This window comes from Sebastes fasciatus, chromosome 17, assembly GCF_043250625.1.
Source record: "Sebastes fasciatus isolate fSebFas1 chromosome 17, fSebFas1.pri, whole genome shotgun sequence".
Lineage (NCBI taxonomy): Eukaryota > Metazoa > Chordata > Actinopteri > Perciformes > Sebastidae > Sebastes > Sebastes fasciatus.
The window spans coordinates 26014453-26030344 of NC_133811.1; the positions used below are offsets into that span (position 1 = coordinate 26014453).

Here is a 15892-nt window from a genome sequence, read left to right on the forward strand (position 1 = left end):
GCTCAGCAGCACCATTACTTCCACTGAGACAGCGGGTTCTCGTTTCCGACTCCGATCAGCAGAGTTAATCGTAAACGCAGAGCGTGAGTGTGCAGGAGGCATTAAACTAAACTGTTATTTATTAATATGTGAACCGGAAACATAACTCAAAGGATGTTGTCTTACGATATGCAGAGAGGAAATAGTGCTAATGCAGATTTTCCAGCTAAATCACACGACCTCACATCCCCTCATGACCGGCCCATGAACTTAAAAAAGTAGTCAGCCTTGCTCCTTTTACCCGCCACAGCTGTTTTTTTAATAGATGCTCCACATTACATCATTATTAATCTCTGGTTTACATATCTGTGGGTTATATATCCACCACAGCTGGCTGCGGGTTACACAACTTGTGTATATCCATTTTATGTTACTTTATTACACGGCTGTGTTGAATACTCGATTTTGATTGGTCAATCACGGCGTTCTGCGGCCTGTAATTTCTGTATAGCAGACCGTTGCTATGTATAGCAGACCGTTGCTATGGGCGCAGCTCTGATGTCGGACTCTGGCAGACCGTTTTTGTGTCAAAATATAGATTTCTTCAGTAAGTAGCCGTGTAATAAGCGGGATAATGTACAGTTAGTGGGTCATTGTTGTGAGACCCCTCCGCACATCGCCCTGTCGGGGATTCCTGATAATGACCAGCTCGCTGTACATTATCCCTTACTTATACTTCTGCTCCACTACATTTCTGAGGGATACATTGTACTTGTACTACTCCACTACATTTATTTGGCAGCTACAGGTACTTTTCAGATTAAGATTTTACATAAAAACTAGGGCTGTTAATCTATTCAAATGTTTAATCGCGATTAAACGCGTGATTGTCCGTAGTTAATCGGATATTAATCACACAATGTATCTTAAAGGGAGATTTGTCAAGTATTTTTTACTCTTATCAACATGGGAGTCGGCAAATATGCTGCTTTATGCAAATATATGTATATATTTGTTATTGGAAATCAATTAACAACACAAAACAATGACAGATATTATCCAGAAACCCTCACAGGTACTGCATTTAGCATAAAACAATATGCTCAAATCATAACATGGCAAACTGCAGCCCATCAGGCAACAACAGCTGTCAGTGTGTCAGTGTGCTGACTTGACTATGACTTGCCCCAAACTGCATGTGATTATCATAGAGTGGGCATGTCTGTAAAGGGGAGACTCGTGGGTACCCATAGAACTCATTTTCATTCACACATCTGGAGATCAGAGGTCAAGGGAACCCTTTGAAAATGGCCATATGACTAAAAATTAATAAATAAGATGTACTCGTGTAACAGAACTTTGTTTTTTCTTCTTTCCTCTCCCATTAATACTCTCACGACCCTTCAGATTTATCTGGTGACCCTTTTGAGGGGCCCGACCCCTAGGTTGGGAATCGCTGAACTAAAACACCCAATAAAGTAGTTAAAACACACCTCGACCTTCAGCGCTCCTTACACATTCATACATCAGTATTGACAATCTAATGATGTCATAAAACTATACTATACTATACAAGTACTTTTAGTTGTATTAAAGTATTTGTACATTGTTGCCGTGGTGCTTTTACTTAAGTAAAGGATCTGAATACTTCTCTCCCACCACTGGTTAGATTCTTCTAGTGATTCTGATCCCAGGTCTGTCCTCATTTCCTCACAAAGCTTCTTTGTTCCAGCTTAACAATCAGTTTTGTTCACATACACTGAACGTCAGATTAACTCTTTAATATTAATATAAAAAGTAAAACAGTAGAGCTACACAATGTAATGTGAATACACGGTGTAAAAGGATTTTAAACCTCTGGTACACATGTGGGTCACACCAGGTTTAATGCTGATCAGACGGCCTTTGTCAGCTATAAAAGAGGTCGAGCAGTCAGGACTTTGATATTCAGGTTTTCAAAGGAACAAGAGACAACTAACAGCACAACAAAGAGCTCAAACCACCTGCGCACAACATCTCAGATACACGGGGTGAAAGAAAAAAAAGGCACAATGATTAACTGAATTTGATCCGTCTTTGTAGCAGATAAAGCCCTCTTTCATCACGTGGTCACAGCATCCCATACTAATCACCAACAAACACCGGATTATCCCTCCTGGTTTTCATCAAAATCGACCCAAACGTTGTGTCAGAACTGTGACCGGTTATTAAAGCTAGGCTTGGTAATCCTGGTCATGTCTATAATGTTATTTTTATTGTTAATTATTGTTATATTTTAGCATTTTGATAATATTTATTATTGGGTTAGTTTCATGTGTGTTGGTAGAGGTTTTTGGTGTTAGTTTGGTTTTCCCTTCAACATGTTATCCCTTGAATTCAAAGCATTTTGTACATCCATCACTAAATATATATAAAGAAATAATAAAGAAAAGCAGAAAGTTGTACATTTTTACCTTCACTTATGATAACACTAGCATTGCTGGATCGGTGTCGCACAATTTGTGTCAGTCAGACTTATTTATAAGAGTTATATAAGCGTTATATATAGAGAGAGTTATATAAGAGTCATGGCCTTCAAAAGACATTTTCCTATTTAAATAAAGCACCACAATTATGCAAATAAGCCATTAGTTTAGTTATTTTTGGCACTTTTACGCACAGCGTTTTGTGCATGAACTTCCGTATACGGTTTAGCAGAAGATTTATATATATTTTTATATGTTTTATGTATTTTATTATGATTAATGTTTCTTATGTTTAAGTTGGTATATTCTCTTGTTTTTCCCTGGCTGTGAGACACGTTCCCCTTCAGGGACAATAAAGTTAAAGGTGAAAGTTTTGAGCATTTGTCAGACAAAAATGTGAAGTACGTGAAGTCTCACGCAGCCTTTCCTGTTCCTCCAGTATACCTGAAGGAGACCTCGCTGTAGGCTTTAAACATATATTCAAATTCCTCCTGTCAGTCAGCTCTGTTTATGTCCTGCTGCAGAGAATCCAGAGTGAGTCACGCTCTATTTGTTCCTGTCGCTCTTTTGCATACCGCGGCAGGTTCACCTGGTTCTGTTTGTTGAGACTACATCAGCCGCGGGTTATATCACTAACACCACTGACTGACTTGTTCCGACCTCATTTGCCTGACAACTGCTCGGAACTCCCTGAATATTTCCTAAAAAGTATTTTTCCCTCTGGGCGTTTTCTGAACCTGCGATGGGTTCAGATAGTAAAAACCAGCAGTGTATCGTTCGTGACGTATCCAGGACGGCTTACATCCCATCACGGGATTTAAATGATGAAGGCAAACAAAAGGTCCATTCTGCAGCGAGAATGTGCAACTTCTCTCCGTCATCTCAACTGACGATCAGTAATATGATTGCACATGCTCTCTCTCTGTGGCACCGCATGAGACCAGCCATGCGGTTTCACGTGCGCTCAGAAGACTTTTGTTTGTGTTTACGATAGAAGGAGAAGCAGGAGGTCATTGATCCGGTCGGTGTCAGATCCAGGGCCGAGGCCGCCGAGCTGTTTTCCCCTCGTGAATAATGAAGGAGACGCTTCATCAGGTTCATCTGAGGAGATTGTTGTCACACTATGTTGCTCTTTATTTACACACAAACACACTCTGTAGCCGAGACTTATTGATTAGATGATGTTATGACAATAGAAACTTGCCTTAGCTACTATTACAAGCATTTATACAGCAGTATATATTACGGTATGTGGATCATTACTGTTTTGACATTATGTGGCCTGCCCAGTTTTTCACTTCTTCCATCTCCGTTTCGTCTTTTAACTTCTGTTCACTATTACCGGCTGTAGTAAGTCAAAAGTCTCGGTCATGATCGGGTCACACAGCCGAATATAAACATCTCAAAACTGGAACACACTGGAACTCTCCCGTGTGCCAAGCGTGTTGGAGAGCTACGGCAGCTGATACGAAAACGTGAATGGCCCTCTCTAGAGAGCCAGTGGTGGCTTTGAAGAGACCATCGATAACGGCTTCAGTTCCCCGTCGGAAAGGGCTTTCTGACGGCGAGGTGAAGCGGTGAAAATATTCTAATTATAGCGTACACTTAAACTGATATTGATGTTTTTTTAGGTGTATAAATTATGTTGCTCTGCTGCCCTCGTCCACAGCCGCTTTACCTCGCCGTCAGACGGCCCTTTCCGACGGGGAACTGAAGCCGTTATATCGCTCTCTTCAAATCCACCAGACTCCATTCACAAAACCAGTCATTTTACCTCACAGAACACAGGAGTATAGACTAGATACAACCCTACGTCAAAAAAATCCAAATGAACCCTTTCAGTTATTTCCAAACTTCAAACAGCTAACGTTGACTCAGCTAGTGCTAGTGTTCACATCAATTATAACCTTATTGATTAGCTTCATGATTAGTTTACTTTAGTAACCTACGTCACTGCTTTGTGCTCACGGCTGAGTGGGGGTTTCCATTAGAAAAAAGGGAAAACAACGCAGATGGACGGCCCTTTAAACACTGTGTTTTCTAAATGGCAGGTGTTTGTCTGAACTGTGTTTTCCTCGTGTCTGTATGTGTGATGACATCAGTGCCGGCTGGCTCCTCTTTAAACAATGAAAGTGAGAGCTACTGTAGTCACAACAAACTACTTCCATCATTCAGTTACTGCTCCCGTTACACAACTTTAAGCTGTTACTCCATGATCCATCTGCAGTATCATGAAGTTACATGTTTGGTTTGAAATTGTTGCTTTAAAGGAAAGAACAAATATTTCAGATGAGCAAGGCAAGGCAGCTTTATTTGTAGAGCACATTTCAGCAACAATTCAAAGTGCTTTACATAAACATTCAAGAACATTGCGACAAAGTGCAAAAGAACATTAAGACGTAATTAAAACAGTTATAAAAACATTAAAACATTAAAGATTAGATTAGGTTGGATCCTATTTTTGTCCTCGATGGTAATTTGAAAGTAAAAGTTATCATTTTAGAATAAATATAGTGAAACTGTGATACAGATATTTCAGTCCTAAAGGCTAAATCTGATATAATAAAGAAAATAGAAATGTTTTCTGTTACAAAAACTTTAGATTTTTGTCCGAGTTTTTCTCTTGTTTTTGCATTTCTTGTAAAATACTGGATGCTTTTACTTCTTCAGGCCTCTAAAAGTCTTTCAAATGAAAAAATACAAGAAGTAAAAAAATCTCTCTTTGGTTAAACTGGAAACACAAATTCTAGTTGAACTAATCTTTACAGCACTACATAGACAGAAATAGTGTCTCCGCCCACAAGGATTTAGCTGGTGGTGCTGTTATTTTCACTAAATCCTGTTTTCTCCACGTGTCTCTGCATGAAATGTATGGATTTAAAGTGTGTTTGGGTTTAGTGCTAAACTCCGGCAGCCGAGAAACAGGCGGTCCTCCCACAGCGGCTGCACCTGCAGGTCAGAGCCCGTCTCCCCCGCGGCCTGGAGCCTCTCCTCTCTGGATGTTACATAACTAACTCCTCCACCGGACAAGAGGGAGGAGAGCAGTCAAAATGCATGAGCTTCAATACAAAAAGGTATTAAACCAAAAGCTTTACTTGTATCTTCAGACAGGAAAAGCTGTTAATTAATTATTAGAGGGATAATTGATAAACAGTAACTTTTCATTGCTGAAAGGTAAAGTGTTCTGTGATTTTATAGTGACGTTTTATGCAAATCTAGAAGAATGATGAATATAAATGATGAATTTTTAGCCTCTGTTGTTAAAATCAGCCAATAATGGACCGTGCAAACATATAAGTTTCAAGTAATTGCTAAGTCAATTGACAGAAAAACCACCTGCAGCAGTTAATCATTTAAGTTTTTGAGTAAAATGCAAAACAAAATGGTCTGACGAAACATGACATCTGTACATGATGCCTTGGGCTGCAGGTAACTTTTCTGACATTTTGACAGAAATGACAGAAAAAATGTTGGCATTATACGTTTCTGCAAACCACGGATACGCTGAATGTCGCCGTTTCTGAACAAAAAATTCATAAATACGTTTCATATCAGTTTCGTATCACGCTTGCAGTAACGCACAATGTCACGTGGTTAATGTTGTGAAACGATTGGTTAGGTTTAGACAACAAAACTACTTGGTTATGGTAAGAAAAAACATCATGGTTGGTGTTAAAATAATAACGTAACAACGTAGCGTGACGTCGCGTGACGACGTCGCGTGACGACGTCGCGTGACGACGTCGCGTGACGACGTAGCGTGACAACATAATGATGTAGCTATTAATGTAGTAACCCTATAACTAAACAACAACTGCCCGACTTTTCACGTAACATTATGTAACCAGCGTAACAACTTAACATTCAACACTGTTACATTAAAGGTGCATATCTGATACCCAGAGCATTGATATAGTAATTAATATAGTAATGTCTACCTGCGCAGAGAACGAAGTCTCTCTCCCTCTGTATGTGCTGTAATCCGAGCTTCTCCTCGCTTATCATATATGTTTGTATTTGGCTGCTGTGTTTAAACTGGGGCTGCAACGAACGATTGTTCTTATTATTGATCTGCCGTCTATAAAATGTCTGAAAAATGCTTATCACAGTTTACCTGAAGCCAAGGTTGCGTCTTTAAATGTCTTGTTTTGTCTAATCAACAGTCCAAAACTGAAAAATATTCAGTTTACAAAGATATTAAACAGAGAAAAAAGCAAATACTCCAGTTGGAGAAGCTGGAACCAACAAGTGTCTGGCATTATCACTTGAAAAATAACTCTACGTGACTAATCAATTATCATAATAGTTGGCGATTCGTTTCCTGTTGATGGACTAATCATTTCAGCTCAAGTTAGAATAAAGAAACACCGCTAAATATACAAAATAAAGTTTATATTCCACCAAGTAAAGCATCAAAACAGTATGATTTTGGAGTTGAAACCCCGGTCTGATCATAATTCAAAGGATTTCCCCTTCAACACATCCGCTGAAATTAGTGAAAGCAAAACATAAAGTTGGCCTTGCCCTGAGGGAAAGATCGCACTTCATTACTTTCGCTCTGTATCACCGGACGTCACTCAGTAATAGGTGTGTTTGTACTCTCACGCACACACACATTATGTAAATGTGCCAGTCATGTTCTCGGGGAAATGTGCAGCGATTGGTCATCACCACTCGCTGCTGCCGGCCTGCACCTGCTCCCTGTTTCTCATCCCAGTAACTCCGTGATGGCAGAGGGGCTCATTAATATTGAACTCATGGCTGCAGGCTGATGTAACCATCGTCCTCCTCTAAACTCTCGCCAGCACTCTGAAGCCCAGCGGCAGTGATGTCATCTAATGCCCGGCGGACATGTAACTGTACATCTGGATTAAACCTGCTCTGCGCGGTGACGCAGCACTTCTTTGTTTGACATTCATCTCAAACTGAGAGACGAACATTTGAATTGACTTCTTGGCAGCGCCGCCGAATCGTTTCTACTTCCTGTTGGCTGCGAGTGTTTGGTGCATCCATCAAATGAAAGGCTGGAGAGGGAATTCAGCACTGTTATGTAAAACACATGAAAGCCTGCAGCCCAGAGTTAACTGGGAAAAATGACACAAAAAGGAAAAACAGACCCGTCCTCTCTGCAGAACTCACTGGCTTCATTATAGGTATTATAATTTAACAATTAGAGCTGCAACGTTTAGTCGACTGACAGAAAATTAATCTCCAATCATTTTTTTTAAGCAAAACTGTCAAACGTTCACGGGTACCAGCTTCTCAAATGTGAAGATTTGCTGCTTTTCTTTCTCTTATATGACAGTATACTGAATACTTTGGGTTTTTCCGACTGTTAGTCAAATAAAACAAGCAATTTAAATACATCTCCTTGAGCTGTGGGAAATTATATCAGACGTTTTACACTATTTTCTGACATCTGATAGACGAACGAATGATGGCGAAAATAATCACTAGATGCAGCCCTGTTATCAATCAATATGCAGATTATTTGTTTTAATTAATCAAGTAATTGTTTGATTTATGAACTGACTGAAAATTTTGAAAAATTAGGTTGTAGCAGGCTCAGTTTTAAAGCTAAAGTGAAGACAGTTTTTTGTTATTTATAGGGGTGTTAAAGTTAACGCCATGATAACGCGTTAACGCAAATTCGTCACACCGCCACTAATTTCTTTAACACATTAAGACAATCGATATTTCGGAGGTTGTAGTGGGCTGAGTTTTAAAGCTAGAGTGAAGATACTGGTTTCATATGAAACTAAAAAATGTAATGAATCCATTGGTACTGTCCATGTCATACTTGCTTGTCTCAAAGGAGGTTAAATAAGGCTTCAAACTTACGCTACATTTTGGCGAGGAAAAACTGGCATGGCCATTTTCAAAGGGGTCCCTTGACCTCTGACCTTAAGATATGTGAATAAAGTGGGTTCTATGGGTACCTACGAGTCTCCCCTTTACAGACATGCCCACTTTATGATAATCACATGCAGTTTGGGGCAAGTCATAGTCAAGTCAGCACACTGACACACTGACAGCTGTTGTTGTCTGTCGGGCTGCAGTTTGACATGTTGTGATTTGAGCATATTTTTTATGCTAAATGCAGTACCTGTGAGGGTTTCTGGACAATATTTATCATTGTTTTGTGTTGTTAATTGATTTCCAATAATAAATATATACAGACATTTGCATAAAGCAGCATATTTGCCCACTCTCATGTTGATAAGAGTATTAAATACTTGACAAATCTCCCTTTAAGGTACATTTTTAACAGATAAAAGATGTATGATTTATTTGTGATTAATCACAATTAACTATAGACAATCATGCGATTAAATACTTTAATCGATTGACAGCCCTAGGTATAGATAAGTAGTTAGCAGATTGTACATTTTTATTCCTATTTTAAAGAGTAAAATGCGTAACCCTCATCTTAATTCTAAAAAAATCCCCACAGGCTTCTGAATTAAAAGAAAACAGAGCTCTCACTTATCTCACGCAGGCAGCCGAAGCTCCGTTCAGCGTGAGGCTCCATCTTTTAAACAACATTTACATTTTTGTTGCTTTTTTTTTTTTTAACTATGTAAACTGTCTCTGCTGTGCTCGGCAGAGCTCAATGCTGCAGTTTATATGAGAGGAGGACAAAACAGACGCACCTCCAGACGCAGAGTGTGTGAAGAGGACAGAGGCGGATCAGAGAAACCAGTGGTGGTCATGATGATGATGATGATGAAGAACAGTTTCCTACATACACTGTATAAACCACAAATTAAACTGTGGAGTTGCCAAAAGTACATGTGAATCACCTGTATTAAATAACTAGACTCACTTTGACAGGTATGTTTCAGAGTCCACACCCAGTTAAACTCTCTCTTACTGTACGATCCTGCCACATACCAGAGTACTACTCACCTCAGCACACACGTACGGAGTAAACATACCGAACAAGGGTGTAATTACACAAAACAACACTACAACTAATGATTATTACGATATAATAATTATTATTATGGTGAAAACATAACCTCCTTCCAAGGCCAAGGAGGTTATGTTTTCACCGGCATTGGTTTGTTTGTTTGTCCTTCTGTTAGCAGGATTATACCAGACGTTCACAATGGATTTGAATGCAATTTTTTTGAGGGTTGGAGTTTAGCACAATGAACAACCCATTAGATTTTGGTGGCGATAAACTTTCCCACATACACACACTCACTCACATTCACATCACTCCCAGTATCCCACCACATCCCTGTAATCCTCCCCAGTAGCGCAGCAGTTAGGTAAGATCACGAGAGGTGTTGTGTAACTTTCCCAGCACAAAGCGTTTGTGATGGACATTTAAACTCATCCTGCTCACTGGTCTGCAGCGCTGCACATGTACAGAGTTACAACGGCATGATTGCACACACACACACACACACACACACACACACACACACACATACACACACACACCCCTTTTCTGCCCTTATACGATAAGCTATCATCAAGGAATAGCCGATAATGACATTTCTAGCGGAGAGATTATAAATCAGAGTATAACATTAATGATCTGACCTTTTAGTGTGATGTAATGTGTGTCATTTCTGACATGTAAAAAAATTAAAAAAGCCGGGGACTTCTGAGAATTACGTTCAAGAGAGAGGGAACGAGTGGGCTATTTTTATATATAATATTTTCCGTCCTGCTCTGTCCTTGGGGGTAGACTGGCCAGATGCCCTACTATAATCCAAGCAAAGCATGGTGTCCTCATTACTGACAGAAATGAAGCCATCACATTTTTTAATAGTGCAGCAGCCTAAACTTCTCTTCCACTTTCACTTTCTTTGCGGGGTCCAAAGTGGATCAGTTTCTTGTTTAGATTTAGTTGAACCTTGTTTTAGTGATACAACACACGTCATATTTGGCTGTGTTTTTACAAACTTACGTCTTTTGCACCAAGATAAATGGTTGACGAAGAGCTTTTAAGTGACTTTAAGGGATTTGCAAATGCACTGACTCCTCTTAGCGAGTATCTCTCAAGGGGCCGTGTTGACAGCTGGAAGTGACGTGAGGACAAAACATAAAGCATCTAGTGGGTTAATATATCGTCTCCTTTCATCCTGTGAAATAACCATCATGCATATCTCACATGCGTACAAAGTATACAAGTATAGATCGCCAAGAACCACAAAATAAAGTCTGACATACACTACTGCTAAGTATTTCAAGTTTTTAGTTAAAAAAAAATCCTGTTTGCTTTGAATTGTTTGGCCCATTACTTGTTTCCTTAACCATCTGAGACTCACATAGTCACGTTTCTTAGGGGGGTACAGGGGGTCTTTAGGAGGAGATAGCAGGTCAACAGTAGATGTCACATAGAAGTGGTGTACATCATCTGAAAGCTGTGAACCTGAGGGTTAATTTGAGATGCAGCACTGTGTGTGAAGTTGTTCTAGTCATAAATCAGACATAAACATTAATTAATTAATAATCAAAATAAATTGTGAAAGTGTATAAGGACTTAGAATATACTCACTGCAGCAATTTTGGGGTTGATACCATTTGTTACACAGATTTGGTGCTAAATTTCACCATTTTTACCACTCGAGAATCGATCAAAATGATCAATAATCCCTCCAAATACCACATTAAGACACCAAGACCTTGAGGAACACCATAGAAGAAAACATGTTGTGATTTGGTTTCGAAAACTTTTGACATTTTGAGATTTCTGCAAGAATTGCATTTTTCGCCGATTGCATAGCGAGCACTTCTGTTTTGGAAACTGCTCAGAAACCCCCTTATTGTCAATCTACCTACGTAGGAAAGCCATCCATCCTCTGAATGCTCTAGGTCTGTAGTTTGTGGCTGTAAAGTTTCATGAGGCTGTGATTATCCTAGAGGTCACCACAGGTCATTTTATACAGTGAGGTCATGTTAGAACAAATGGTCTCACTACAATGAAATGTCTCCTATGGGGACTAACATCATCACACATGAACACAGTTGGATCCACAAGAGTCTCAGCTTTACAGTGATACCCAATTTATGTAATTCCAAGACTGTTATGGACCCCAGTATGCAGAAATATTCAAACACATCATTTTTAGAATAGGAGACAATAACACATAGCATGACGTGGTTGTCACCAATGGATTCCTCAGGTTTCATAAACCTCAGGTCTAGTTTCATATGAGTCACTCTGGCACTAAAATTGAACCTGCTACAGCCTCTGAGAGACAATAAAGGATGGATTGATATCATGGTGGAAACTGGTTGGTACTAGCTTACGTATGCACACGTCATATTTAGTTTCACAGGAAGAAAAGATGACTGGATTTTGATATAAATAAGAAAAAAAAAATTTTGTATTTTTGCATGTGATCTAAAAGAGTAAAAAAAGGCATTGTTCATTTCGTCTCAACTTTAAGTTATTTAAAAAGGTCTCTAGTGCATAAACAGCAGCTTATTTGCAATTTTTCCCCAGCTGTTCCCTTCACTTCATATTACTGGGACATGCACCTCTCTGTCCACGGCCAGTGTGACTCAACATTTCACATTTAGGATCACACGGTTCTTAAGACGACCAGCTTGTTTCTATTTATGGGGCAGTGGGTGATAAGCTCTTCAATGTCTCGAGAGCATCTCTTTAAATTCACCCTCACCTAGCGGGTGACCCTCACACGGAGACTCTGGCTTCTCTTTGACATCCCTGAAATTGTACAAATTGGGTTCTCAACGGCTCGACAGGAAGACAAGACAAGAAAGACTCGTATTAGATTAAGATTTTCACAGAAACAGCCGCCTTAACTTTTACAGTGAAAGAGCTGAGCCGACACACACACACACACACACACGCGACAGATCCTTCTCCAACATAACCTCCTGCTAATCAGGTTAAAGATAGCAACAGGTGAGCCGGGGCTGTTCACAGACTGACCTACTGTACAGACAGAGTGATCTCAATCCCTCGCCCTCCTCGCTCACCTTCCCGTCCTCAGAGCGGACTGCCACAGCACAGAGCTGCAGATCTGTAGGAGACAGCAGGACGGGCAGGACGAGCACATGCCTGCATTTCTAAACCATCTGCTTTTAGAGCGAGAGTTATGTTTTATCAAAACACACTGTGGGATTGGCTTTGGTTGCAAACACAAACTTAAACTTACAAAAGTATTCAGACTGCCACTCTGTGTATTTAATCTGGGTTTGCCGCCCATATCAGGGTCTTAGTGGACAACATTTTATTGTATTCCACATTAAAGCTGCAACAAACAGTTATGTGTCTGTTTAAAGCTGTAGTAGGCGAGATTGGAGCAAATATGATTAAAAAAAGTTATTTTTATAAAACGCTATATCGGGACAGTAGTACATGAAACAGGTAACCTGAAAAAAATCATGTGTCTCGGTGTCCTCCAGTGTCCTCCAGTGTCCTCCGGTGCTCCTAACGGCAGCTGCAAGATTTCACAGACCGGAGGAAAACAAGCCGTAAGAGCTGATCTGAGGTCTGCTGTCCATCTGCTGTCTATGAGAGCCAGCTGTCAATCACTTGCCAACTCCGACCAAACGGTCAAACTAGGTAGTGCTGATCAAATACACTGTAAAAAAAGCATTTTTTTTAACATTTTTTTTCAAAAAATTTTAAATTTTTTGTCTGTATTTCAAAATGACAATTTTTTAAAAAAATGACAGGTTTCATCTTGATATATATGTAAATCAAAATCGTAATTATCTGTATTTAAGCTTTTCTTGATCATTTTTAAAGATAATTATTCTGTTTTTTAGAGGTTTATGACTCTATTTTAACAATTAATTTATGTTAGAAGAAAAGGATTTCATGGAATTCTTAAAATATTTCTTGTAAAAATACAGATTTTTTTTACAAAACTTCTGAGAGTTAATGTAAATTTGGGCTTTTGCAACGTAAAATTACACGCTTCATTTGTGATTTACATGTAAATGGTCTTAGATTTACGGTGTATGACTATTCTAACAATAAATATATTTTAAAAGTAAAATATTTCTTGTAATATTACAGTAATAAAGGCTAATTATATAAAGATAATTACTGTTTTTTTTCACAGTTTATTTATGTTAATTAACGGACAGTATTTTTCCGGTTTTTAACAGACATTTTCTGCTGCCGGAAAATTTCCGTTATTTTACACTTCTTTTTTTTTACAGTGTATGAATCAATATTATGTTATGTTAATGCCTATTTCTCGCCTCAAATGTTTTCAGAATCATCTTGTAGTGCACGGTTTAGCTGTAAAATGAGAACGTTTGTGACGCCGCCGCCATTGTGAAATCTGGTGAAGGAACGCCAAGTTCTGGTCACATGACCGGAGCACAGCCAATAGGAACGCTCTCTCAATGTCACAGGCTAGATTTTCTAAAGCCTGAAAACAGAGCCATGAGGAGGTGCAGAAGTCTAGTTTTCTCTCAGAACACTTGAATTACAATATGCTGAAAGGTTATTATGGCATTTTTGCCCAATGACGCCAAAAATATTCTGCCTACTGTGGCTTTAACTTGGGTGAGGTTAATGATTTTAGTGTTTGTGTCTGACACGAAACAATTAAACTCCTCAACAATGAAGCCAAAGACCTTTTAGTGACAAACAATCACACGTCTGAATCAGCAAATCGACCCGTTTCTGAGTCACTCCATCTCACACCGACTCATATCCGTCGTGCTCCTCCCTGCTCGCACTCTGCCCTCATTTAAATTACATGCAAATCTGTCCAGTCACATATTACTCCTTCGTGTGCTTCGGCCTCATCACGAAACACTGTATTCCTATTTTTTTTTTAAAAGAAAAACATGCCTGTGGTCTTTTCTCAAGTTACATGATATCAATCTGTATTTATTTTCCCTTTCCCTGTGAACTATGTCAGTGTCAGTGTTGTTCAAGGTGATGAGCACGCTGAAGAAATATGTTTGTTGGCCAAGCTGCTTCATTTCAACACAGGGCTGCAGATATAAGATGACTCAGTGAAAGAAGCTTTGAAAGAGGAAGGCCAGTTCTCTTTCACAGCTCAATACAATTAGTACATTTATAAACTCTCCTTGACCTCTGTTTAGTTTTCAGATCTAAATAATACTCGTTAGTCGGCGATGGGAGCAGTTTCTGTATTGGTGTGAAGGTGGGAGTTCAGCAGCAGGGCAGGAATCTGTGCGTCAGAAGCTTTTGATTCAGCAGCAATAAAGGCAAAATGAATGTCTCACATCGGGACTATGCATATGTTACGTAGCCACATTTCTTTTATCAGCAATACAGATATACATTCGCACAGTCATCATTATCTGTGAGAACTTTACGTCAGGATAGACAATTTTCTGCCATTTAACACTGCATATATTCTCATTGGCAAGTCTTTCCAAGTCCAGTCATGTTTAAGAGCCTTCAAGAGTCTACGGCCCTGTTCAGAACGCCACTCATATCTTTAACACATTAACGTTGCCGTCTGTTCTAAAGCTAGAGTGAATATACTGGCATCAAATGAAACTATAAAACCTAATGAATCCATCGGTATCAATCACGTCATACTAGCTTGTCGAGAAGGAAGTTAAATAACGCTCCAAACTTTTGGTAAATTTTGGCGAGGAAAAACTGGCATGGCCATATTCAAAGCGGTCCCTTGACCTCTGACCTCAGGATATGTGAATGAAAATGGGTTCTCTGGGTACCCACAAGTCTCCCCTTTACAGACATGCCCACTTTATGATAATCACATGCAGTTTGGGGCAAGTCATAGTCAAGTCAGCACACTGACACACTGACAGCTGTTGTTGCCTGATGGGCTGCAGTTTGACATGTTATGATTTGAGCATATGTTTTATGCTAAATGCAGTACCTGTGAGGGTTTCTGGACAATATCTGTCATTGTTTTGTGTTAATTGATTTCCAGTAATAAATATATACATACATTTGCATAAAGCAGCATATTTGCCCACTCCCATGTTGATAAGAGTATTAAATACTTGACAAATCTCCCTTTAAGGTACATTTTGAACAGATAAAAAATTGTAATTTGCGATTAATCGCAATGAATTATTTTAATCGATTGACAGCCCTAATCGCAACCCATCATCTTTACAGTATGATTGTAGTTCACTGGTCCAGAACTCCTAATTCAACGCAGCACCTCTCTGTGTGACAAACAGCCCGACTCATCAGTGATGCTGCTGTTGCTCCTGTACGTCAGCCCCTCACCGACCTCGCTCCTCATCACATAGCACTCATTGTATCTGATGGCCTGCAGCCCGAGGCAGACAGCTAACAAAGCCCTCAGGGCCGCCAGTGAGTGTGACTAACCGGATGATTTTACCCCCCCCCCCCCCCCCCCCCACCCCTCCTAAACTCCTCAGAGACAGCAAACTAAGGAGGTAGAGGAGAGCTGATGAGCGGCGAGCACATCTCCTGTGCAGCGGTGACCAATTAAAAGCAGATTTAAACACTCGCTGTCTGT

General features: G+C 39.6%; 1 long non-coding RNA gene across 2 annotated transcripts in view; it reads right to left on the bottom strand.

Annotated features, from left to right (window-relative positions):
* Positions 1-15892, bottom strand: part of LOC141753785 (uncharacterized) — a 62750-nt gene that overhangs the window by 28104 nt on the left and 18754 nt on the right. The window lies entirely within an intron of this gene.